This window comes from Monodelphis domestica, chromosome 7 (assembly GCF_027887165.1).
Source record: "Monodelphis domestica isolate mMonDom1 chromosome 7, mMonDom1.pri, whole genome shotgun sequence".
NCBI classification, from domain to species: Eukaryota; Metazoa; Chordata; class Mammalia; order Didelphimorphia; family Didelphidae; genus Monodelphis; species Monodelphis domestica.
Genome location: NC_077233.1, coordinates 205230119 through 205254857, shown reverse-complemented (window position 1 = coordinate 205254857; position 24739 = coordinate 205230119). Strand labels below are relative to the sequence as shown.

General features: G+C 37.0%; 2 long non-coding RNA genes across 2 annotated transcripts in view; both read left to right on the top strand.

Annotated features, from left to right (window-relative positions):
• The window catches only part of LOC130455612 (uncharacterized), a 36821-nt gene extending 15565 nt beyond the window's left edge, over positions 1-21256 (top strand). The window contains exons 2-3 of the long non-coding RNA XR_008913671.1: positions 6346-6505; positions 20935-21256. This is a non-coding gene — a long non-coding RNA (uncharacterized LOC130455612). The remainder of the gene's footprint in view (positions 1-6345; positions 6506-20934) is intronic.
• Positions 21257-22378: 1122 nt separating this feature from the next.
• On the top strand, positions 22379-24037 carry LOC103105908 (uncharacterized). The gene is made up of 2 exons (XR_008913670.1): positions 22379-22830; positions 23599-24037. It is a non-coding gene; the product is annotated as an uncharacterized LOC103105908 (long non-coding RNA).
• The last annotated feature ends 702 nt before the right edge of the window (positions 24038-24739 follow it).

Here is a 24739-nt window from a genome sequence, read left to right as displayed (position 1 = left end):
TCTCCAAGCTCACCACCCCTTTTTTCTACTTCCCCTTTTCTTGTTTCTCCTCCCCTTTTTACTTCTTTATAGAGTAAGATGGATTTCTATATCTAACTGCACGCAGATGTTATTCCCATTTTGCACCAATTCCAATGAGAGTGAAGTTTAAGCATTGTCCAAAACCTCCTATTTTCCCCTCCTCTATATTGATTCTTATGTGTTTCCTCATGTGAGTTCCTTTAACCCCATGTTTCTCTCCTCTTCTCTTTTCCCAAAGCAATCCTCTTTCTTGACCCTTGATTTTGCTCTGCTCTGCTCTATTTTTGGTTTTGGGGGGTTTTTTGGATATCATCTTGTTAAAGTCAACTTATTCCCTACTCTCTGTCAATGTATGCTCCTATTCACTGCCCTAATAGTGATAAAGTTTTTAAGTATCTTGCATATCTTAAGGGTCTTAAGTAATTTATGTGCCTTAGACACTTCATGTATCTTAGATATCTTAAGATCTTTGTTATCACTTTATGTAGTCATTCAATCAGTTTAATCACATTGTTTCTCTTGACTGCCTTAAGTAACTTAAATAAGTCTTGTATCTTAGATATTTTATGCATTCTACATAACACTTTCTCTTATAAAAATGTAATTAATTTAACCCTATTGAGTCCCTTGAGTTTTTCCTTTTAAAATTTTTATGCTTCCTTTGAGTGTCATATTTGATCATCATCTTTTCTTTTCAGCTCTAGCTATTTCTTCAGAATTGCCTAGATGTCTCCTATTTCATTAAATGTGTATTTCTTCCCCTGAAATTTAGTCTTATGCTCAGTTTCACTGGGTAAATGATTCTTGGTTGTAGTCTTAGAATTTTTGCCTCGCAGAATATCATATTCCACACCTTTCAATCCTGTAATGTAGAAGCTGCTAGATCCTGCATAATCCTGATTATGGCTCCACAATATTTGAATTGTTTTGTTTTTGTTTTTCTGGTTGCTTTAAATATTATCTCCTTGGCATGGAAGTTCTGGAATTTGACTATAATAGTCCTAGGGTTATTAAATTTGAGATATCTTTCAAGTGGTTATTGGTAGATTCTTTCCATTTCTCTTTTCCCCACTTATTCAAGAACACCAGGGCAGTTTGTGCAAAATGGGGTCCAGGCTCTTTTGTTATCATGACTTAGAGGCAGTCTAATGATTCTAGAGTTAGATTTGAATCTGACTAAATGGGATTCCATGTCAGTTGTCTTTCCAGTAAGATATTTCAAAATTTCTTCAATTTTGTCATTCTTTTGAATTTGTTTATTGTTTCCTACTGCCTTATGGAGTCACCAGCTTCCATTTGTTCAATTCTAATTTTTAGGATACCATTTTTTTCTTTGAGGCTTTGTACTTCTGTTTTTAGAATTATTTTCCTGTTTGAGCCTTTGTACTCCATTTTTTACGAATCTTTTCTTCAGTGAGTTTTTGCTCTGAACTAAACTTTTTCTATTATTTTCTTTTCTAATTTTTTTCTAAGTCTCTTATCATTGACTTTTTGATCCTCTTTTAGATCTCTTTCAGGAATTTATTTTGGACCTGGCATCCTTTCACATTTGTCTTTGAGATTTCACACATTTTCATTCCAGCATACCTGTCTTCTTCTGTGCTTGCACTTTGGTCTTCCCTTTTGCAGAAATAGCTTTCCAAGGCCAAGCTTTTGCCTTGCTTTTACTCAATGTGGGGGCATTTTTTCATGATCTTGCTTATATGTTGAGGCTCATCTCTGCTCTGGAGGGAGGACCTTGAAATCCCCTTGGCACCAAGTATAATGGATTTAGCTGAATTCCAGTACTTAACTGATAGCTCCTCCTGGTGTTATGAGTGCCAGGATTGTTTTTGTTTTTTTCCACTGAGAGTTTCTCCAGGTGTGCTTATACTAGGCCTTTTCTCCAGCTGATGATTCTATTGCTCTCACCTCTTACCCCAGGAAGATGGTACCTTCCTATTTCCCCTCTCAGTTTTCTTTGGATGAAACTCTGCATTACTCTGTCTTCTGTTGCTTCTATCACTCTAAATTTGCTTTAAGGCATTATTTTTCTTTTGTGATTGTTTGGATGAATTCTGTGTGTGTGTGTGTACATGCATGTGTGTATGTGTTTTAATGTTCATGTCCCTACAATTTAACCTTTCTAGGTAAAAATATTTTTTAATCATTCAAGAGCTAAGCCATAAATTTAATACTTATAAGCCCATTAAGGATACCGCCTTCTCTATAGGAGAGTTTATCTCTGTGGTCATATGGATCAGATTCATATCTTTGGAAAGCCCCACTTTAAGGCAAGAGGGAATCAGGATCTTCTTGCATTCTCTGATTATACACCCTAATACCCCAAAGAAAAAAATCTCTTAATGTTTAGATTTGGCTTTTTTTTTACTTTATTCAAAAATAGTTATTTTCCCAATTATATGTAATAATTTTCTACATACATTTTCCCAAATTATAAGATCTGAATTATCTCCTTCCCCTCTTCCTTCTCAGAGATGATAAGCAATTTGATCTGGATCATACTTGTATTATCCTGCAAAACATAATTCCATATTGGTGACTCTTATACAAGAAAACCCATATGAAACCAAAACTCCAAAATAAAGCCATAAATAAACTAATGTGTAAAATAGTATGCTTTGATTTGCATCTGGTTCCAACAGTTCTTTCTCTGGCAGTGGGTAACATTCTTTGTCAAGTCCTTCAGAATTGTCCTGGATCAATATATTGCTGAGCGTTGGCTCATGTTTTATATCTTCCCAGAATTAACAGGACATCTTTAAAGAAGATACTTGACATAGAAAGTAGATCAAGCAAAGGACAGCTATGTATTTCTTCTCTCTCTCTCTCTCTCTATCTCTCTCTCTCTCTCACACACAAACACACACACACACACACACACACACACACACAAATGCTTAAAACATAAAAGGCTCCTAAGCATGTGTGGGCAAATGCTTAAAACATGAAACAATAACCCTTATTATACTCTCCTGGGAGGTTGATACTTAGAACATTAAAGCAAGAAGTATTTCTGGGGACTGGTTGAACATGCATTTCACTTTCACCTCAGATCTATATTATGTAAGCATCTCATTCAAAGTCTTTATCTTTTAGCAATGTCAGAATGCATGACTTATAATTGTAGTGATGGTCATGTTTTCCAAAAAGTTGATGTGAAGATCACCTTCTACTGAGAAATCAGTACATAGACCCAGGAGCTCCCAATCTCTCCCAGCTCACAAGATTACCACCGAGGCTAAGAACATTCACCTAAGAATTACTTTTTAGTTGCTTTTCCACAGAAAAAGAAAAACAAAGCAAAAAAAAAAAAAACAAAACAGCCAGCTGCTTATCCATGTTTTCCTAAAAGTTTACTACAGGGGGTTCACCTAACACACTGGAATTCTTTCTTATTTTACCCTACAGTGAAAGATACCAGTGGAGCACTCTAGCCATCTACCTGTTATTCCTTACTCTCTCTCATCACATAACAAATTCATCTTCTCTTTTGGTCATACAATTCTTTGATGACACTCTGTACTCTTGTACTTCTTTGGAACCATTCATTGGCCATATGTTGAGCCTTTCCATTATGCTTTGTGAGCCCTTTGCTTCCTTTTAGTTCTTCAGAGGTAATAGGATTCCAAGTCTCTCTCTAACACAGCAACAGTAAAATGTTTATATTGAAAAAATGGGCATTGGATGTTAAGAGAAGTTCGGTGTCAGTACAAGTGTACATTTTGTAAGTTTCAACTTACAAAAAGAAATCTAATCAGCTCATTGTCTATCTGGACTGTATGTCCCAGATAAATATACTGTTGGAAAACTCTATATGACATCTATTCAAATGGATTGTGAAATCTAGACTAAAGGTAGTTTTCATCTGTTTGCTCTTCCCTCTGTGGAAGGACAGGCCAAACTCTTGAGTAATTAGAACTCTTTCAGAATATTTTGCAGTATATTAGGGCTTGGTGCAATTAGCATTGCCTCCTGCAAAGAGGAGCACCTAGATGACTTCACCATTCCCAGAGAATACTTCCTCATTCCAGACCCTGTGTCGGAAGTCCTCCAACACAATGGTGTCTACTTTTGGCAAATATACATTTCCTCTTATACCTCACCTGATATTTATTATCAAAGGATTATTGAATAGGATCATTTCCAAAATGCAAGATGATCTTCCAAGGAATCTTGAAAAAAATTATATCAATATGTCAATGAAAGATAACTTGTAAAAAAGTTTCCAATTGAGATTTTGTTTTTAATTCTCATAGAAAAAGAATGTTAATATTGTTAACTCAGATCTATTCATTATAGTTATTAGTTCCTAAGAATCATAAATCTCAAGTTACCAAATTTTGACAAATCAAGGATAACACTGAGGGATGAACTAGAATTCTCACATTCCTTTATTTGACATTATGTGTGTTTTAGAAAAGCAATATTTTTTTGCTAGACCTATGATTTTACTGGCAAAGAGAATTCCCAGTGAATATATTCTCATTTCCAATGCAGGTCTACAACTTATAAACTTAAGGAATTGTCTGGAGCAATTAGAGGTTAAGGGACTTGCCCAGGGTCAAATAGCTATCATGTGTAAGAAGTAGAACTCAAACTCAATTCTTGTCAACCCCAGGGTCAGGTTTTTATTCCATTATAATAGGTTGTTTCTCAGTTTTCAGAAGATGAAAATAAGGCTCAGGAAACAAAGCGTCATACTGATAGTCCATTGAAGAGATGTCTAACATCTGGACAGCTGGCCCCACCTCAAAAGCAACCTTCATCAGATTAGAGTTGGGAATTCCTTAACAAAATACAATAAAAATACAATAAAATAAAACAAATGCTAATTGTGGTTTCTAAATCAATATACAGCCTGCAGAGATTCCTTTGAGTTTGACACCACTGGTAGAGATCCTTGGAATCAAGAGACTTTGTATACCAGTAGGAGTATCTGGAAGTATGGGTGCAAAGTAATAGGTTATTTTCACAAATGCTGTGCTGTGAAGATTCATTTCCTTCAGCCTTAGATAGCTTAAGTACATTCTTATCTAGGTTATACCCAGGATCAAAAAATAATAGCGTGGCTCCATGTGTGAAGGGTAATAGCCTACCACCAACACCAAAGCCTTCACTGTTGTGGCATAAAAGGGTGCCTTATGTACTCCTAAAATAACCTTAATAACCTAGTCCATATACATAAAGTCATAACACTACAGAATGTTAGAATTAGAACTAAAATTAAAGATCTTCTAGACCAAAACCAATCCCCATATTACAGCCCAAGAAAATAAGACTCCATGAAGTCAAAGGTACTGAAGATAAGAACACAAATCCTATAGCATCCAGTTCAGTACTCCATCAGTATCCTACAAGTAAGAAAGACAAAAGATGCATAAATATGGCCATGTATTTTCATGTACCCATACAAAGAATATTGGACTTGAATATCATTTAACTATGATGTTCAAGTTAATCATCCTATATTAGTTTATATGAGCACATCAGAGTATCCTGGAGTTCAATATAAAAATTAAAAGAAAGCAAGAAAGCCTATATAATGACTCTGGTGGCATCTACTTGGTGGAAACTATTATAGATTATATTATTTCCCCAAAAAAGTGAAAAAGAAGGCGTTACCATCTATCATATCATATTCCTACTTTACTATCTATATGAAATATTCTTAAAATGATCTATTAACTAAAAGTATCTGTAGTATACTAGGCATATTAGCATCTTGGAAGTATGATTGATATATTGATATTGTATCTTATGTATTCATTTACCAGACTCATGGTCAGGTTACTTATTGATCATTGTATGGATGAATCTGCAGTCCAAAGGGCAAGAGAATTCCGGAGCAGGACATTACTGGCCACAGTGTCCTAGCTCATGCCTTGTCAGACCACATTGCTTTCCAAGGTGCATGTTGGATTAATCTCCTCCTCTTTGATTTCATGATTGTCAATTCAACTAATGTTAAAACCTATGTCATGTTCCATATTCATTAATCACCTCCCACTTAACATTCCTAAAATCTCCAATAAAAGTTGGGAAGCACAAGCAAGCCTCTCTCTTGATCTTCTGAATCCTTTTGATCTTCTGACTGCTCTGGATCCTTTTGCTGTTCTAGCCTCTCTTGTCCCTCATGACCTCTTGCTTCTCGCAACTCTGTTGCCCCTCATATTTCTCATTACTCCTCTGGCTCTCTTGCCAATGAGAAATATTACCTTCTCATGATCGCGACTCCCCACATCTTTTAACTTGTCATCTCTGAATCTTTATTCCTGTGTTTCTCCCTCTATCTCTATTATCTATTCATCCATTTTCCTCCAGTCTCCATGCTCCTTCTCAGGTCACCACCCACAAGTAAATTGTGTAGGAACTGAAGGTGGCTCCTATACTTGGCACGCAACATGGTTAAAAATCACCTGAAGAGATAGTGTTGGAGTTCAAGATTGGAGACGGATCAGCAGACCTAGACTTGGCCAGTCAGGTAATGGGCTTTTCCATTGAGGAAATTGGTTTAAATCTGTCTTCTCATACCTGTTATATTTGAGTATTGAAGTCTTTAGTTCAGAAGCAAGGAATTAAGGTTTCAGAGACTAAGCTCAGAGCATTGATTAAGGCTATCTTAAAATCCTATCCTGATTTTCCATCAAAAGGGGGTAGTTGATGTACAAGAATGGGATCAAATAGGTCAAGTTGCTGGTCCATTAATCTTTAAAACTAACAATTAAGTTCTCAGAAGTTTAGCTCTAGGTGCTACTTAAAGTTATCCTCTAATGTCCTAACTTTCAAGAAAAAGGAGTATTTACTAAACAACAATGGCATTTAAAAGGCAAGCTATGAAACGTAATTAAAAAGAAAAAGAGCAAAAGCATGGTAATTACAGAGAATATTACCAGCAATTGGGAGCACATGGAATCTAGTCAGAATATTGCACTAAATGTGGAGATCTGAGCTGTTTCTCAGTGTCTACCCCAACCTTTCACTAATTCTACTAACAATTTACTTATCACTATTCCTCTTTCAACTTTTATGGCTTTTACTGACTATCTATTCATTCACTACTCCCTTAATCTACGGCTGCCAGAAAGTAAGTCTAATTCTTATTTTAGGAGGACTCTCTTTGTCCTCCCTTTCCCCCACTCCTCCTGAATTTCAACCTCCACCTCCACTAAAACCTAATGCAGGATTACAATCGTTTTAACTATGGAGAAGAAAGCAGGTAAAACAGCTTCTCCAACAGAAATTAGAGATAATTCTGAAAATGCAGGAGTAAATTTAGGACAGTCTAATAATGTTGCATTCCTGACTCCTAAAGAGATCAAAAGCATGATAATTCAGTATGATAATGAAGCTCCCATCACCAAGGAGCTGCTGGACTAGATAAACCAGCAATCTCTATTGCCAGTTCATTGGTATCAATTGAATCTAAGTTTATTGCAGAAGATTCCTTAACTCAAAAACTGCTCTTTCAGAAGTTGTACAAGGAACAAGCTAGAAAAAATTAGGAAATCCATGTGCCCATTCCCTATGAGGAATTAACTGGCACAGGTAAATTTTGAAGTCTTAATAGGTAATTGTTATAGTCAGAACAAACCTTTAATCACATAGCTGCTAAAAAAGCATTGCACCGTAATGTTACAGAGTTCTTTGAGGAGACAATTCCTCACAAAAGGGTTATAAGAACATGCCAAGACATAAAACTTTAGTCCTCAAGAATCTGAGGACTTCAGTTTATTTTTTTTCCACTTGAATAAGTTTATTTAGTCAATTTAGAACATTATTCCTTGGTTACAATAATCACATTATTTCCCTCCCTCTCCTCCACCCACTCTTTCCACAGCCAACGTGCATTTTCATTGGGTATTAATTGTGCCCTTGATCAGAAGACAGTTCAGTTTAAAAAGGAGAACATGTGTTTGCTTTGCTTAATGCAAAGCTAAACATTTTAAATGATCATTTCCCAAATTAAAGCCAAGATGGTCTAAATTTTTTCAAAGAATGTTCCATACAACAGCAAGAGGATTCAGAGCAGTCAGAAGATCAAGAGGATTCAGATCAAAAGAGAGGCTCGCTCATGCTCCCCAACTTTTATTAGAAATTTTAGGGATGTTAAGTGGGAGGTGATTAATGAATATGTAACATGACATAGGTTTTAACATTGGTTGAATTGACAATCATGAAATCAAAGAGGAGATTAATCCAACATGCACCTTGGAAAGCAATGTGGTATGACAAGGAGTGAGCTAGGACACTGTGGCCAGTAATGTCCTGCTCCGGAATTCTCTTGCCCTTTGGACTGCAGATTCATCCATACAATGATCAATAAGTAATCTGACCATGAGTCTGGTAAATGAATACATAAAATACAATATTAATACATCAATCATACTTCCAAGATGCTAATATGCCTGATATGCTACAGTATCCTTAGTGAAAATACGATGTGGGAATAGGAAGGTTTTTACTACTTATGTTCTATAGTCACACAGGAAGACCCGAATTAAAATACATCCTGACATCAGCTGTGTGCCCTGGACAAATCACTTTAACTTCACTTTTCCTCTATTTCTTCAACTGAAAATAAGGATAACAACAATTATCTTGCAGGGTAGTTGTAAGAATCAAATAAAATAATAATTACAAAGTGCTTAGTGCAATGCCTAGCATCAGTGGGCACTTTATAAATGCTTGTACCTTTCGCTTTTCTCCCTTACTAACCTCCTCACTCCCTTCCTATGGAGTAAGAGTAAAGAATAAAGACAGTTAACTGATAGGTCAATACTGAACTGATGGAATATAAAATCCTGTTGAATTTGTCATTGATTACCCTTCTTCCTCTGAAAATAAAAAAAAAATTGACTCTATAAACAATATAGCCTTAAAAATTATTCTCCAACAAATTGCCTTCCATTCAAATGCTAAGATTCTTCAAGGCTATTGGCTAAATGGAACAAAAAGTATGACTATATGTAAGAATTTAAATTTAGGTTTTATGCTAAATATGAGAATTCTAAAGTAATATTGTGGTGGCTGATTTAAAAATATTATAGCTTAAGTCAAAATGACTTTTAACAGCTTTATTTCAAAGAGGTGGAAAGAGTGAAAGTGGAAGAATGTAGATAAAGAGTCAAAAAATACTGCCTAGCTACAAAATACCCTAAATTTAATCCTAATATCTCTAGATCGTAAATGTGAATCCAAAAGCAAATCTCACCAGAATCCAAAATCCTAATTAGGAAGCCAAAATTCAAAGAGCCAGGAGATGCTGAAGAACCCAAGAACCTTCAGTGTACACAAAGCTAAGGCCACCAAGAATCTCACCAGAGCTCATGCTGAAGGGAGTGTCCCACTGAAGCACCAATAAGCAGAGAGGGTCTCCTCACTAAAGAACCAAGGAAAGAATCACTCCACTCAGCACTGCAGGATCCAAGGAAAGAGTCTTCTCCTCCAGTCCAGTTCACTGCCACTGAGAGTCAATCAGTCCTCAGGCTAACCTTTTTAAAGTAGTTTTCTCAACATCCCTTACTTTTGCTCCCCCACTTTATGGGAACCAATTGCAGTCTTCCAATTTGCCTAGCACTGCCCAAGGGTCGGGGGGGGGGGGGGGGGGGGGGGGGGGGGGGGGGGCTGGATGTGGCCAGTGACCTTTGGAGGTATGAGCTTACTCTAGTAAGTGACTTGCAAACTCTCTTACTTAGTGTCAAGTAGGGTTATTTTAAGTTCTTGATTTGTTTAGCCTAAAATAGACAAGGGGAGAGTTAATCCTATCTTCACATATGTCTGATCACCTTCTAATTAGCAAAGACTGTAATAAAAGATGTCCTTTCCAAAGTCCAAATGGAATAGGGCTTCCCTAGAGGTCATGAGGAGCTCTCAGTGTTCCTATTGATAGTTGGCATAATGCTCTTTATAGCAAGCTCTATGATTCTCTGGGATCTTCAAAAATCCATAGCCACTCAAAGAACTAGAACTATAAATGCACACAGGGAAATCCAAGTGGATGAGGAATACATACTACCCAGGCTGTAGCATACAAAGGTCAGTCATTTTCATTATTCCATTAGTCTTGGATTGACATAGGAAAAGAAATGGGCCCATAATTTATTAGAGTGAAGGAACTGAATCACATTCGGAAGATTTTCGCAGCACTTTCAATTATCTCAAGCTGCCTTTTGCCACACAAGTCCAACTTTGTTAATACCAAGTTTCTTCTGGAAACACTTTTTGGTTGCACATCATGGTACACAAGCATGAATTAAATTTCAGGGAATTCAAAGGGAAATGGAGAATTACATATTGGATTGTAGCCATGCTATATTACCAAAAATAACAAACAGAGGAAGTGGCATAAAATATATCTTCAAAGAAATATATGGCTGGAAAAGGATGTGGGCTGGTCATATAACAAGAGCAAAGGATAACAGATGACCAGTGTAAGCATTACACTCCTATTCACAAAAAGACTCAGTGGAAGACTTTAGCAAGTTTTATGGGTCCTCTATGTAGAATTTATGTAAGGATACATGTCATGATCTCCCAAGGTGAGATGGTATAAAGGGATTGTAATTTGCTTAAGACTGAGATCACTGATACATTGAGGTACCAAAGAAGACTAAGTCCCCCAAAACAAACAAAAAACCTATGCTGAGCAAATCCAAACAATGTACCTCCACTTATTTCATCTAGAAAATATAATTTATAAGAATCAGTTGCCTGGTTGCAATCTGAGCTAGAGCATAGGAAAAACACTTTCTTCAAACTCCTAAAGCCCTCAATTTTCACCTGTAATATAAGTTGCACATTATTGCCTTATTATCATTTTTGAGAAAATCATATGGCAAGGAAGATTGTTGCCCAGGGAGATCAAAATGATGAAGGCCTTTTTGAAAAGTTTGGTGATGAAAAATATAGATTACAGGGAATGATTTGAAGGGCCTGAATGAATGGAGTATGGAATAACTTGTTGGCATTCTATCTGCAATTGGAAACATTATCACTGTTTCAATACGAGTTTTTGAGAGTGGGTGTTAGTTTCTTTTTACCCAGTTACATCAGTTCTTTCACAGGCCTAGAGTTAATAGTACTTTGCACTTAGCTCTCACCTTTCATCAAAAGATCATTAGGTCATTTGGGGACTGTGCACAGATTTCTGCTATTGAATTTCTACTCTTTATGTGTGACTGCTCACCTCCTCTCCCCCAACTGGGCAAACTCTGAAGAGATAAGAAATTCCACACAAAAATGATTCCTTACCACAGCCATCTGGGATAGGTAACTCTGTTTGTGTGTGTGTGTGTGTGTGTGTGTGTGTGTGTGTGTGTGTGTGTGTGTGTGTGTGTTGTTTAAATAGGCAGTGAGGCAGTACAATGGATAGAACACAGGGTTGGAATCAGGAAGACTCATCTTCCTGTGTCCAATTCTGGCCTCAGACACTTAGCTCTCCAACCCTGGGCAAGTCACTTAACCATTTGCCTCAGTTCTTCATCTGTAAAAGAAGCTGGAGAAGGACATGACAATGCACTCCAGTGTCCTTATTAAGAAAATCACAAAATGGGGTCACAAAGAGTCCAACAGAACTGAACAACAATAAAAATGTTCAAGGAGATAGAACAGAATACAACAGAATATAATAGAAATTCAATAAATATTTATGACCTCTGAAGTCTTCTAGTTCCCCTCAATATCCTCTACAACTCTTCACCAACATCTTCTTAAAAATCTATATATTCATTTTTTTAAAGCAGAACAATGGAGAAATTAGAAGTTCCTCGGGTTGTCAAAAAGTTTTTCATTCTATCAAGCCAAAATCTTAGTCTCCTGCAATTTCCACCCTCTCTCCCAGCTTCTGCTTTCTGGAGCCAATCAAAATAAATCTAAGATCTCTTCTGCCTAACAGCTCTTCAAAAACTCAAAGACAACTATCCTGTACCCTTTCATTTTCTTCTTCACCAAGCTAAATATCCCCAGTTCCTTAAAAATGATTGTTAAAGTATGAGAGATCATCTCACTTTTGGTGGGTTTTTTTTTTTTTTATCCGTAGTATATAGTCCAGTACCTGGCCCATAGTAAGTCCTAAATAAATGCTTGTTGATTAACTGATTGACTGACGACAAAATTTTAATTCCCTTCACCATTTTGGTCACTCGTCTCTGGGTGCATTTCAAATTGTCAGTGTCCTTTCTACTGTGTGGCACTGAGAACTGAACATAGTACTCAAGATAAGGCTGGACTAGAGAAGAGAATACAACAGAACTTTCACCAAATTCCACCCACTATGCTGCTATGAATACAACCTTAAACTGATTTGTCATTTTTGATTGTCATATAATGTAATTTTTGTTTGCTAAAAACTTCATATTCTTTTCACACAAATAGTTTGCTGATCAGTCATGTCTCCTCCACTTTGTGCCTGGATAATTGGGGGTTTTTATTTAAATGTAGCTGACACATGTATGGCCCAGACCAAATTGTTTGCCATCTCTGAGTGGAGGGAGGGAGAGATACCGTTTGGATCTTATAATTTTGGAAAACGTATGCTGAAAATTATTCTTACATGTAATTGGAAAAATAAAATATCTTTGAATTGAAAGAAATTATTTCATTAAAAAAATTTAAATGCAGTGCTTTCCATTTGTCCCCACTAAATTGCATTTTAATGCCCTGAATACCCCACTAGATGTTTCCTTCTAAGTTGATGCTAGTTCATTGACAGCAATCTGATTCTGATCATTGAATCAATTATAAATCCAACTTACTGTACATTCATCTTTCCCCCTTCCCTCCATCTTGTCAAATATATTATAAGAGATTATGTCAAATATCCTAGTGAAATACAAGTATACTGTGTCATACATAAAGACAGCTGTGGCTCAGTGGTTAAGAGCACTGAGTTTGGAGTTAGGAAGACCTCAGTTTAAATCTAATATTAAACACTTCTTAGATGTATGGCCTTAGACAAGTCACTTAACCTCTTTATACCTATGAGACAAGTAAATGGTTTAGTGGATAGGGTTCTGAGCCCATAATCAGGAAAATCTGAGTTCAAATACAGCCTGAGGCATTTCCTAGTAGTATGACCTTGGGCATACCACTTCCTCTCTGTTTGCCTGACAAAAGGATCCACGCAATCTATTGGAGAAGGAAATGGCAAACCACTCCAATATCCTTGCCATGAAAACACCATAGATAGCTCTGGCCCATGGGAGTCACAAAGTCAGACATAATTAAGCAACTGATCAACTATGTCATAGATAGAGCATTTACTAATCACCCAATATGGCACTTTGCTAAGCACTGAGGATTCAAATACATGTAAACAGGATCATTTTGGTGGTAGAAAAAGAGAGGCTAGTCAGGGAAAAGAGGAAGCTAGGGACCAGCAGAACACAGGCAGAGGTATCTCATGAGGGCATGGCTGATAGCAAGAAAGGGAAGTCCAGAGAGTGAATTCAACTGAAAGTTTAGTAGAAATGGGCAGAATCCCCCAGTAGCCCCAATTATGGAGTCACCAATCAAGAAAGTAGGACTCTCTCTCATATCCCTTTAATGTATAAATCTAGGAATTCTGTCATAAAAGAAAATAAGGTCATTTTCACATGACTGTTACTTAATGAACCCATTAAGAATAAAATGGATTACTATAAAAAGAAGCAAAAGCCTAAAGACAAGAAGTTGACCTGCTTATGGCCCCACAGGGATCCATGGAGGCTCCAGAGAGGAATGAGGCAATCCTGATTCTATTTTTTATAGAATTTCAGTGTTAGAAAGAAGTTCAAATGTTTTCCAGCCAAAACTATACCAGCACAGGAATGCCTTATAAGCTAATCTTCATTCAGTCTCTGCTAGAAGATATTCATTGATGAGGACAAAGCGTTCCGTTTTCTTGTCATTAGTCATTTGTCAGTCATGACAACTCTTCCTGACCCCATTTGGGGTTTTCTTGGCACAGATACTGGAGAGTTAGTCATTTCCTTCTCCTGTTCATTTTACAGAGATGAGGAAACTGAGGCCAACAGGGTTAAGTGGCTTGCCCAGGGTCACATAGTAAGTGGCTGAGTTCTGGATTTGAACTCAGGAAAATGAGTGTCCTTGACCCCAGACTAAACACTATCCACTGTGCCACCTAGCTGTCACTTTGGTATAACAATTTATTAGGAAGTTTTTTTCTTCTATTGAACAAGAAGCATGTTCCCCTACAATTTCCATCCATTGGTCCTTGTTGTGTCCTCTAACCAAGACAAGCCTAACACCTCTTCCACACAATAGCAATTCAAATAAGTGAAGATAGTCTGGATTTTCAGTTTTGTCTACACCTTTAGAATGTTAGTTCCTCAAAGGCAGAGACAGAGTTTGCTATTCTTTGGATTCCCCAATGCTTAGCACAATGCCTGAGAGATAACAAGATCTTAATCAAAGCTTAATCAAAGTCAACTGAGCACTGACTAAGCATACCCAAAGTCTTCAATCTTTCATTGTTTGACCATTCAAGTGTCTTTGGCATCCTGTTTATCCTCATCTGGATGCCCAGCAATATCTTTAAAGAAATGAGGGGGCAACTAGTTGACTCAGTATATTGAGCAAGCCAGGCCTAGAGACAGGAGGCCCTGGGTTCAAATCTGACCTCAGACTCTTCCTAGCTATATGACCCTGGACAAGTCACTTAGCCCTCATTGCCCAAATCTTACTAGTCTTCTGCCTTGGAACTAATACACAGTTTTGATTCCAAGATGGAATGTAAGAGATTTTTTTAATAAAATAAATATATTACCCAGAACTAAACATGGCACCACAGACAGTCTACACCAAGGTAGAGTACAATCCATAGACTATTTCTATTAATGCAATCTATAATTGTATTCCCCTCAGAATTATAGTACTTATGTTCTAAGATCTTGGTCTTTGATGCCAGTTAGTAGGAGAGACACTGCAGTTGGGTCTCAGCTTTATATATTATAATTTAATCTATGAAAGACAGATCAGCTAGTTAGAGGCTAGAGGTCACAATATGGATCTTCCACCATTAATCTGGCCCAAATTGTCGTTGCCATTATCAGTACACATTCCTCCTCTTAGTTTTAAAGAATTTATATCCTGACCTTAATGAAAATCATCCAGGGCTGAAATTTGATCGGCTCAGCTTCATACTTAATCCCCTAAAAAGTATTTTTAATCAATCAGAATTAAAGATTTGAAAAGTTGGACAATGTCACTGTTGTTTCCTCAAAACATGTTTTTTGCCAAACAGACATGTGCCAAGTAGACAGATAAGTCTCTCAAGGATTAAGTTTGCAATGCCAGAGGTAACAGTAATTAATAAAACAGTGTGTAACCAGAGAAAGGATCAAGCCCCCAAATAGCTGACTGGTTATCCAAAGGAACAGCTTTCTTGTTCTCTGAATAATTACCTCCTAGGCTCTGGAGCAGAAATTCAACAATTCTGAAGCTACACCACAAAAAAAGGGAAAAAGAAATTCCAGAGTTTGCATATCACAAACATGCACACATGCATGGACACACACACACACACACACACACACACACACACACACACACACACCACATTAGAGTGTTAGCATGCAAGTTATTCAGAGGTGGCAAATGGTCAAAAAAAAGTATTTTGCTTCCCAGTTCTGCAGAATCACGTGACAGGAGCCAAAGTCCCAGGTATGCAGAGGCATGGCTTCAATTAAGTAACAAGCATTTCCACCTGCAGCTCTCTCCCACATTTTCTCCCAGTGTTTCCTGTTTTCTGGAATCCTCCAGTGACTTCATGGCTCTGTGCAATCTCCTCAACTTGATCCCTTTCTTTTTTTTTTAAAGGGGCAATTCAAACAAGTCATTTATTCCACCTATAGAGATTTCTTAGAACGTTTTCATCTTTATTCTCACGCTCACTCGCAAGGTCTGTCTTAAAAAAAATGGGTAAAGTTATAGATGAAATTTAGTAGACATTTGGCCTTTCATATGAATGAAAAGAGCATTCTTCTCAAGTAAAGAAAAGAGATGGGAGAAGAAAAATAGATCAATCACTATCTTGGATGGAAGAAATAAGAACTTCAAGCCTTTTTTGCGTAAGGCAACTCATCATCTTTTTGGTTTTGTTTTTTTTTCCATTGAACGTCTGATCCATAAACTTCTCTTCCACGGTGGAAAAGGGCTTAAAACTTCAAAACAGATCTGGGCTTCTAGCACACTAATAATGGTACTTTTCAGAAGGCAAGTGAAGCCTCTCTGGCAAGCCTGTTGGAAGACACCCACTTGTGTGCTCTCCATGACACATTCATGCCAAAAGATAGCAACTGACCCACCACATGTGTGCAGAATGTATATAAATCCCACTATGGTGGGAAATATTTCCATTTGAGGCAAGTAAGTGGCACTATGAATAGAGTACTGGTTCTGGAATCAGGGGGACTTAGATTTTAATCCAGATTCACACTTATTTGCTATGTGACTCTGGCCAAGTCACTTTTTGCCTCAGTTTCCTCATCTATAAAATGAGCTGGAGAAGGAAATGGCAAACCAATCCAGTATCTTTCCCCAACAAAAAGCCCAAATGGAATCACAAAAAGACATAACTAACAGGACTGAAAAATAACAAAATTTTACCACCCCTGAATAAAATACTACTTTTGTTTATGTTAAAATTAAGCAGATATTTACTTGGCCTTTACAGCCAGACACAAGTAATTCATAATATGACTTTCCCTAGGAGATTTTTTTTGGATAGAAAAGGACTAGAGTCTTAAAATACCAAGTTAGCCATCGTTCATTTCCCTATCATCCCACAGAAGATACCCTATATGACCATTTCATGCTTAACTCTTTAAAATTGTTTGCTTATACTAAGCTATAAACAGTTTTTTAATTTTTCAAACATGGCACAGACCTCATATAGTGTAAATATCTAGGCAGGGACATTATTCAGGAATATGAATTTCAAATGGTTAATGCATAAAATTTGAGTCCCCAATTGGGCTTATATTTAATCATGGTACTATCCTTAGCTTTGACAATCCCCGTGAACATTTGGCCCTTGGCACTAATTAAAAGTATCATGATAAAAGTATGCTCCATATTTTAATTATATATTAATAACAATCACAGAATGTCACCCCACTAAAGGCAATTAAAAAGAAATGCACAGAATGGAATACAGAAAACAAATGTATGACAGAAATTCATATTACCCTTAGTCAATAATTAAAAGCAAAAGCCAAAACCTTAAGGCAATATGAGTAGTCAAAGTGACACAAAGAACAAAATAAACAATTCAATATCAATCATAAGTTAGTTCTACGGACTATAACATCTGGGACATTATCACTGTTCCAATCTTGCCACTAATGAATAAAATACCGTTTCTGACCTATATATCATAAAACTAGGTAGCTCTGCACTTGGCTTTGGTAAACAGAAGCTTGAGAAGCAAAGAAATTAGAAGAGAGGGAAGGCGGTAGGAAACAAACATTTATTAAGTACCTAATGTGTGCCAGGCTTGGCACTAAGCATTTTACAAATATTATCTCAATATTGAGCTTCACTACCTCCCTGCAAGGTAGGTGCTAGAATTATCTCCAATTTACAATTGAGGAAACTGGCACACTTTTTTTGTGTGTGATTTGCCCAGCTCACACTACTAGGAAGTTTCTAAGGATGGATTTGAACTCAGATTTTCATGACTCTATTACCCTAACTTCTACCCCTGCTGTATGCACTACACCACCTCGCTAAGATGGGGGGAAAATGTTCCAAAGAAGGAGGATGTGAAAATTTCTGATTGTCTATGTAGTAAAAGAAGTCCAACATGAGGAAAGTGCCAGTTAGATCAAATGTTTTAAATAGAGAATAATTTTCTAGCTGGTAGTGAATGGATATAGCTTGAGGCCTGGGGTCAAGAAGACCTGAATTCAAATTTGACCCTCCATACTAGCTGTATGACACTGGGCAGGTTACTAAACTTTGCCTCAGTTTCTGTACCTGTAAACTATGGATAATAATAGCACCTACTTCCCAGGTTTATTGTGAGGTTCAAATGAGGTAATATTTATAAAAAGTGCTTAGCATGTGTTATATTTATATTAGAGATGGGAAGGATTTTGGCAGAGCCAGCTAGGTTTTCCAACCTATTTTGTCAAGAATTTGGGAAAAAGAAGGCAATTGGAGTTCTTCTGACTCCTCTTTTTAGATCTTTTTCATTATAGCAAACTGCCTGGTAAAGTCTTTGAGGACAGGTAACCACATCTTATTCTTTGTATAACCTCATAAACCCTTGTGGATTCTCAGCAAACAATTGTTAGGTAAATGGTAGAAAATTAAACATAAATTTGGGGAACCAGCTCTGTGACTGCTATGTTTTCATAGGTGTAGAGAAGACCCAATGAGAACCTTCCTTTCTCAATGCAAATCCATATCCTTTGCAAATTATAATCTTAAAGAGTTGCCTGAAGCAGCAATAAATTAAGTGAGTTGCTCAGTCACACAATATAGGCAAGAAATTTCACCATTCTACCTCAGTTTCCTGAGCTATAAAATGAGGATTGTGGTTTATATGTCTTTTGGGTTCTCACAGTATCTAGGTATATAATATTTGCTTAAATTTTTCCTATATTTCTTCTCCCATTTCTCTTAAATTACAATCCTATAATTTCTAAATCTCAACCTACATCCCTTTTCAAGTCCTTCTAGCTCTATGTTTGCCCACCTAATCCCAAAATGCCAACCCACTACTATAGATCAACTCATTCCTCAAAACCAAAGCTCTCAGCCTTGCTTCCCCTAATCATTGATCCATCTCTCTACTTTGGCCACGTAGAACTTCACAACATGAGACAGGACATAATCACTTGTGCCAAGAACAGGGCCAGCAGGCTTTTCTCTTTGCTTCTATCTCTGCTATTGTTCTAGTTTATCTTCTCATTACATTTCTTGCTAACTCTTTTAATATAGTATACAGTATACAGGAACAGAAACGATAAGCAACTGTGAAGGACTAAATTATTATCAGCAAAACAAGGTACCAAGATAACCCCAAGAGACTCATGAGAAGGAATTGTTGAAATCTGACTGCAGATCAAAGAATATCATCCTTCGCTCTATTTTCTTCATGAGTTTTCTTATTGTATATGTGATGTGGGAATATGTACATACATATCAGATGAAAGCACTGATGCAACCTATATCAGACAATTTACTACCTTGAGAAGGGGGGAAAAGAGGGAGAGAATTTAAATTTTTAAAAATGTCAGAAAATAATTGTCAAAAATTGTTTCTATGTGTAATTGAAAAAATAAATAAATGCTGGTTTCTTTTCTTCTTCCCCCAAAGGCAGAGATTAGGTTTGTTTGTTTTTTCATTTTTGTTCTCCTTAACACATAATACTGCCTTCCTACTCCTAGCATTTATTTAGCAACTGCTGTAAAAAAAAATTTTTTTAAACCTTACCTTCTTTCTTTTGGAGTCAATATTATGTATTGGTTCCAAAGCAGAAGAATGGATAAGACATAGGCAATTGGAGTTCAATGACTTGCCCAGGGTCACATACCTAGGAATTATCTGAGACCAAATTTGAATTCAGGACCTCCCATCTCTAGGTCTGGCTCTCTATCTATAATGAACCACTTAGCTGACCACTAACTGCCTTTTTTTTTAATCTGTAAGGGGGGAAAGGGATTAATTTATTAAAAGGTTGGACTGTATTATATTTAAAATAGGGTTGCCAGAGAAAAGATCATCTTTGTTTCCAATGAATAATGTTTGGAAATGACCAAATAAAATAATGTTAAAAAATAAAATAAAATAGGGTTGCCAGGAATTTAATTTATTCCAAGGGGATTTATTTACAATTTACTTACAAAATAGAAAGAGAGGAGTAAGAAAATCAGAAATAGGATAGGATAATATATCTAGCCTAAACACTAAGTAATTTACTCCCAACCCCTGGCTCAATCCAGGCAGGGAGAGTTAGTCCTTAGGCCTTGGCAAAGCCAAGGACCTGGGGAAGTCTCTCCTGAGGCTAGTCTCTTCAGAAAATCCAATATGAAAGGAGTCAACCTTTCACTCACCACCACTTGGGTCCAGTCAGCAGATTCTCCACCAGCCTCCACTCAAAAGAAAGAAAGAACTGTTTAGAACTGCACTCAAGAAGTTGTCACTCCTTTTTAAAAACACTTTCTCTTGTGTCACTTCCTGTGCTTTCCCCAATTCTACATCTATCAATCACAGTTGAAGTCCTGCTTTAGGACTGACCAGGAGGCAGTCAGTTAATTCTGATTCATTACCCCCTATCACACATGTGGGTCACAGACCTCCCCCACTCAAGTGTGAATGGGGTGTTTACACCTTTGGTGATTAAATCTAAAAATGGGCAGATCTTCACACTCAACTTTAAATAGAGTGTTTACATTTTTGGTGAATAATATAAAAATAGGCAGGGGTTACAATTTAATCTTCACAATCAGGGGAGAGTTAATTAATTTCATTTTCACAATCAGGGGAGAGTTAAATTTAATCTTCACAAATCTTACCTTCCATCTTTGAATCAATACTGTGTATTGAAAGCAGAAGTGGTAAGGGCTAGGCACTGGAAGTGACTTGCCCAAGATCACACAACTAGGAAGTGTCTGGGGCTAGATTTGAACCCAGGACCTCCCATCTGTAGGCCTAGTTCTTAATCCACTGAGCCACCCAGCTGTTCCCAGTAACTGCCTTTTGAATTGAGTTTAATGAATAGGTAGCTTCCTGTTAAATGTAATATGGGGCACCAAAAGATCTATTGGGTGGTAGGGATTAACCTACTCCTTTGGGTTAAACCAATAAAGACCTTGTTAAAATGCTAAAGTTTCCTTGGATAACATAATTAATTATTCACAGCTTTACAGGTATTAATAAAATTCGGTTCCCATTATTAATTAGAATGATGAGAAAATTGAACATGGAACCAGTTCTGATGGGAGAAAGGAATAAACATGGAAGTGGGAAGGATGCTGGAGATGCCCAACCAAGACACCATAGATGAACTACCTAAGCAGTAAGAAGGAAAGACAAGGAAATTAAGTGTGTCTACGTGTTATGTTTGTGTGTTACAAAAGAGATAATGAAAAGGTGTGGGACTAAGAAAAAATGAAAGATGCCAAAGAGAAATATCCCACACCACAATTTTACCTTGGGCAAAGTGCTAAGTAGAATGGGAATGAAAGGAGAGAGCCAGGATCAGTTTCACAAAAGCATGATAATGATTGGCTGGGAGCTAACAAGTTCTTCATGGAAAATTTCCCCAACCAATCAGTACAATATTTTGCAGATGGATTCGTGATCATATTAGCATGCAAGGAGAATGTAATATAGATTTCCTCATTATGGCTAATGAAAGTCATACTTCAAATTGCCCATACAGTGAGTTGGAAATATATCCGGTATTTAGTCTCATTTATCAAATTAAAATGAGAAGAGCAGAAATTTAATTTCATAAAATAATGTATTAAAATATTCCTTACAACTATAATTTCTTCCCTTTTAATATGCATGTAGCTCAAAAATACAGTTAAATGTCTATTTTTTAAGAAGAAAATTACTTTTTTTCCCTCTTAAAGTTTCAGGGTGAATATGAATAATCCCTGAATCAAAATGAGAATCCTCTGAACTGTGGAAACCTTTATAATCTTGTTAGATGCTCTCTGTTAAAAGTCTTCCTACAAAGATGACCCTTGCTGGAAAGGCTCAATTCAAACTCACACCCTAAGACAATGAAATGAATCTTCAGTGAGACCCTATTTAAATATTCTCATTAACTTTAATGGAATTCAGCAGTTAGCAAACTAACATAGAATTTTGGATAGGTAACTCATTCTGGTTTAGACCTGTTTTCCAAAGGCAAAATAGTGAACTGTGCACAGTTCATCAACATTTATTATGTCCAGAAAGAGCAAGAACAGGAGACTTTTCTTTTTCTTTTAATAAATGCAGGTAAGGTGCATTTTGTTTTTATACTCAAGAAAATTTTCACAGAAATAGCCTTCATTATTGCTTCTTCTTGCTAAAACAAAACCAAGATTTATTACTTGGATGGGTGAATGAGATTAGTAACAAAATCAGTTTAACTTCCCAAGAATAGGATGCATTATTATTTTGCTCTAGATGAATCCTATCCTAAATTCTTAAAGTTCCTCTCTTTTTTTTTTTGTCTCCCATGGGACTCTTCAACAGCAAAGACATATGCTCCAATCTGCTCTCCCTAGAAAATCAAGTATAGAGCTTAACTCTGTCCTTGATCTTTCCAAATATAAATTATTGGAGTTTATGGACTTCTGTGTGTATTGTTTTGGAGGTTTAAAACAATTGGGGTACTTGAGAAAAGAGGGGCTGCCTTTCAAAGTCCATTTTCTTTTTTTTTTCCTAGGCTGAGTCTTCCTGTCTCACCCATGCTTGAAGTATCCCATCAGGAATAGGCAAAGGAATCTTGTTCTACTCCAATTTAGCCCCTCCTTAGAAATCCTGGGGCCCTGCCCTTCATCAAGGGGCTCTCTATAGTGGCGCTAGGTACCCAATCAAATTTAGCCTGTAATGGGAAAAGGATGGAAATAGGATAAGATTTAAGAGAAGTGGAAGACTCTTTTAGGAAGTCAAGGGAAAGGATTTTAGCAGGCAGAAGGCAGAGGAGGAACAGTTTGGAAGTGACAACTGCTAGAGTAATGACTTCCTGTAGGAGGTTGGGCTCTTCCTGTCCAGAAGGGTGGAGGAAAGGTGGTTCCTCGAGCTCATCTACCTCAACCTGACTGTGGAGAAGGAGTAACTCCTAAATCATCTTTGGAGGTACGTTGTTCAACTGAGGAACATCTAGGAAAGGATCTGACCACACCTGCTGTGCTTTCCGGAAGGTTTTTATCTAAAAATCCTGTCAGATCGGCTTTGAGATTTTACCTCAGGGGTCAGACCTCTTGGAGTAGACTTAGCCATTTGAGAGCAATCATAATGGGTTTTGAAGACAGCTGTTGAACTAAATCAAACCAACTAGTGAGGGTCATAGATAGGAAGCTTAGTCAGCTTTTGGGGAATACCCTGGCCTCTCTCAACTAATAAAGTTGAGGACAAGGCCTGTGATTCCACAGGAACAGGGAAGTTCCAGATGAGGAAAGACCCTCCACCAATGCAGTTTAGGATCAGTTGCCTAGAGCCCTGAGAAGCTAAATAATTTGATCAACATCACATAGCCAGTAGATAACAGGGGCAAGATTTTTTAGTCCAGAATCTCCCTGGCTTTGAGAGCAGCTCCTTATTCACCACACCATGATGCCTTTCTCCCATTTTATATATTTGAATTTAATTTTGCTAGGAAAATTAACATCACACATTGAATTTCTCATCACAGTAAAGGAATCAAATATTTGGAATCAACAAAGAAAGCTGAGTAGCCTAATAAAATCCTAGAAAAAGTCTACCCAGCTGCTAAGTAGTAATTGTTTTTCCTCTTCATGGAACCACAGTGTTTTTTGTGCCCAACTGACTCTTTGACTGCTTGGGGCCAGAGTTACAGAAGATTGTCTTTCTAATTTATGCGCCATCCATTTTTTACCGTTTCAGATATCGATCTTGCTTTGTACCATCAGTTCAGAGGCCACAGCTACAGCCTCATTCAAGACCGTGACTATAGGTGATCAGCCTCCAAAGCACAGAAGAAATAGGGGCTGAAGAAAGTGATTTATCCCGTTTTGTTGGCCTTTTATTACAGAAACAGATGTTGTGAGTTTTCCTGGCTGAAGAGATCGAAGACAGAGCAGGACAGGTAACCAGTGAAGCTTTCCCCACTGAGCGCCAAGAGCTTAAAGCCACGACCATCCCAGCAATGAGTCATTTTATCAGATGGGCCCAAAGAGCTAGAGTCAGTGAAGGAATGAATGAGGATATGATGTGGCTGCTTGAAAATTTCAAGAGATTTCTCCTGGGCTTTGGACCCAGATATGGACAAAAAAGAGAAGAATGAAGGTTTGTTTACTTACATTAAAGATCACTTAAATTCAAATATCACTGATATTATTGTTTCAAAACTGACAGCACACAGGTGGGGTGATGATAATTTCCTTAGGGATAGGCAATGCCCCCCTCTCATTTCTTTGAATAGTTACATGAACTAGAAAATGCAATGATTTTATTGGATAGTATCAGACTATAAACTCTAGGATATAATGTAAACTCTCCAATCAGTGTGTAGAAGCATTGCTGCTAGATTATAAGCCCTCTTGAGGGCAGAAAACATGGCTTACATTTTATTTCTCCCTTAGCACCTTGCACAGTGTCATCATAGAGGTATTCAACAAATGTTTAAAGAGCTGAATCATCTTTCCTGGCGTTTAAGAGCCTTGTATGAAATCTGGCCCAAAAGAAGAGAACACACAGAACTGGGGTATCATGGATATGGGACTTGGCAGATTCTGTCAGACCCTACTTATGTACCAGTTAGTTTTATTAAGCTGCTATTTTTTCTTTTTTTTTCTTTTTTTTATTATTCTTCATATCAATAGAAAGTTCATTGGGTAAGGAAAGGGGAAAGGATATAATTAGAAATAAATATAACGAGTAACAAAAGAACTCAATTTTTAAGAAAATAAGTGAATAAACTGAAAATGAATAATTAAATGGGAATGGAAATAAGCCTCTTATTTCATTGGTATGAGGAAGAAACTCCTACAAAGAAAAAAATGAATCCCTCTCCATAAAATACAGT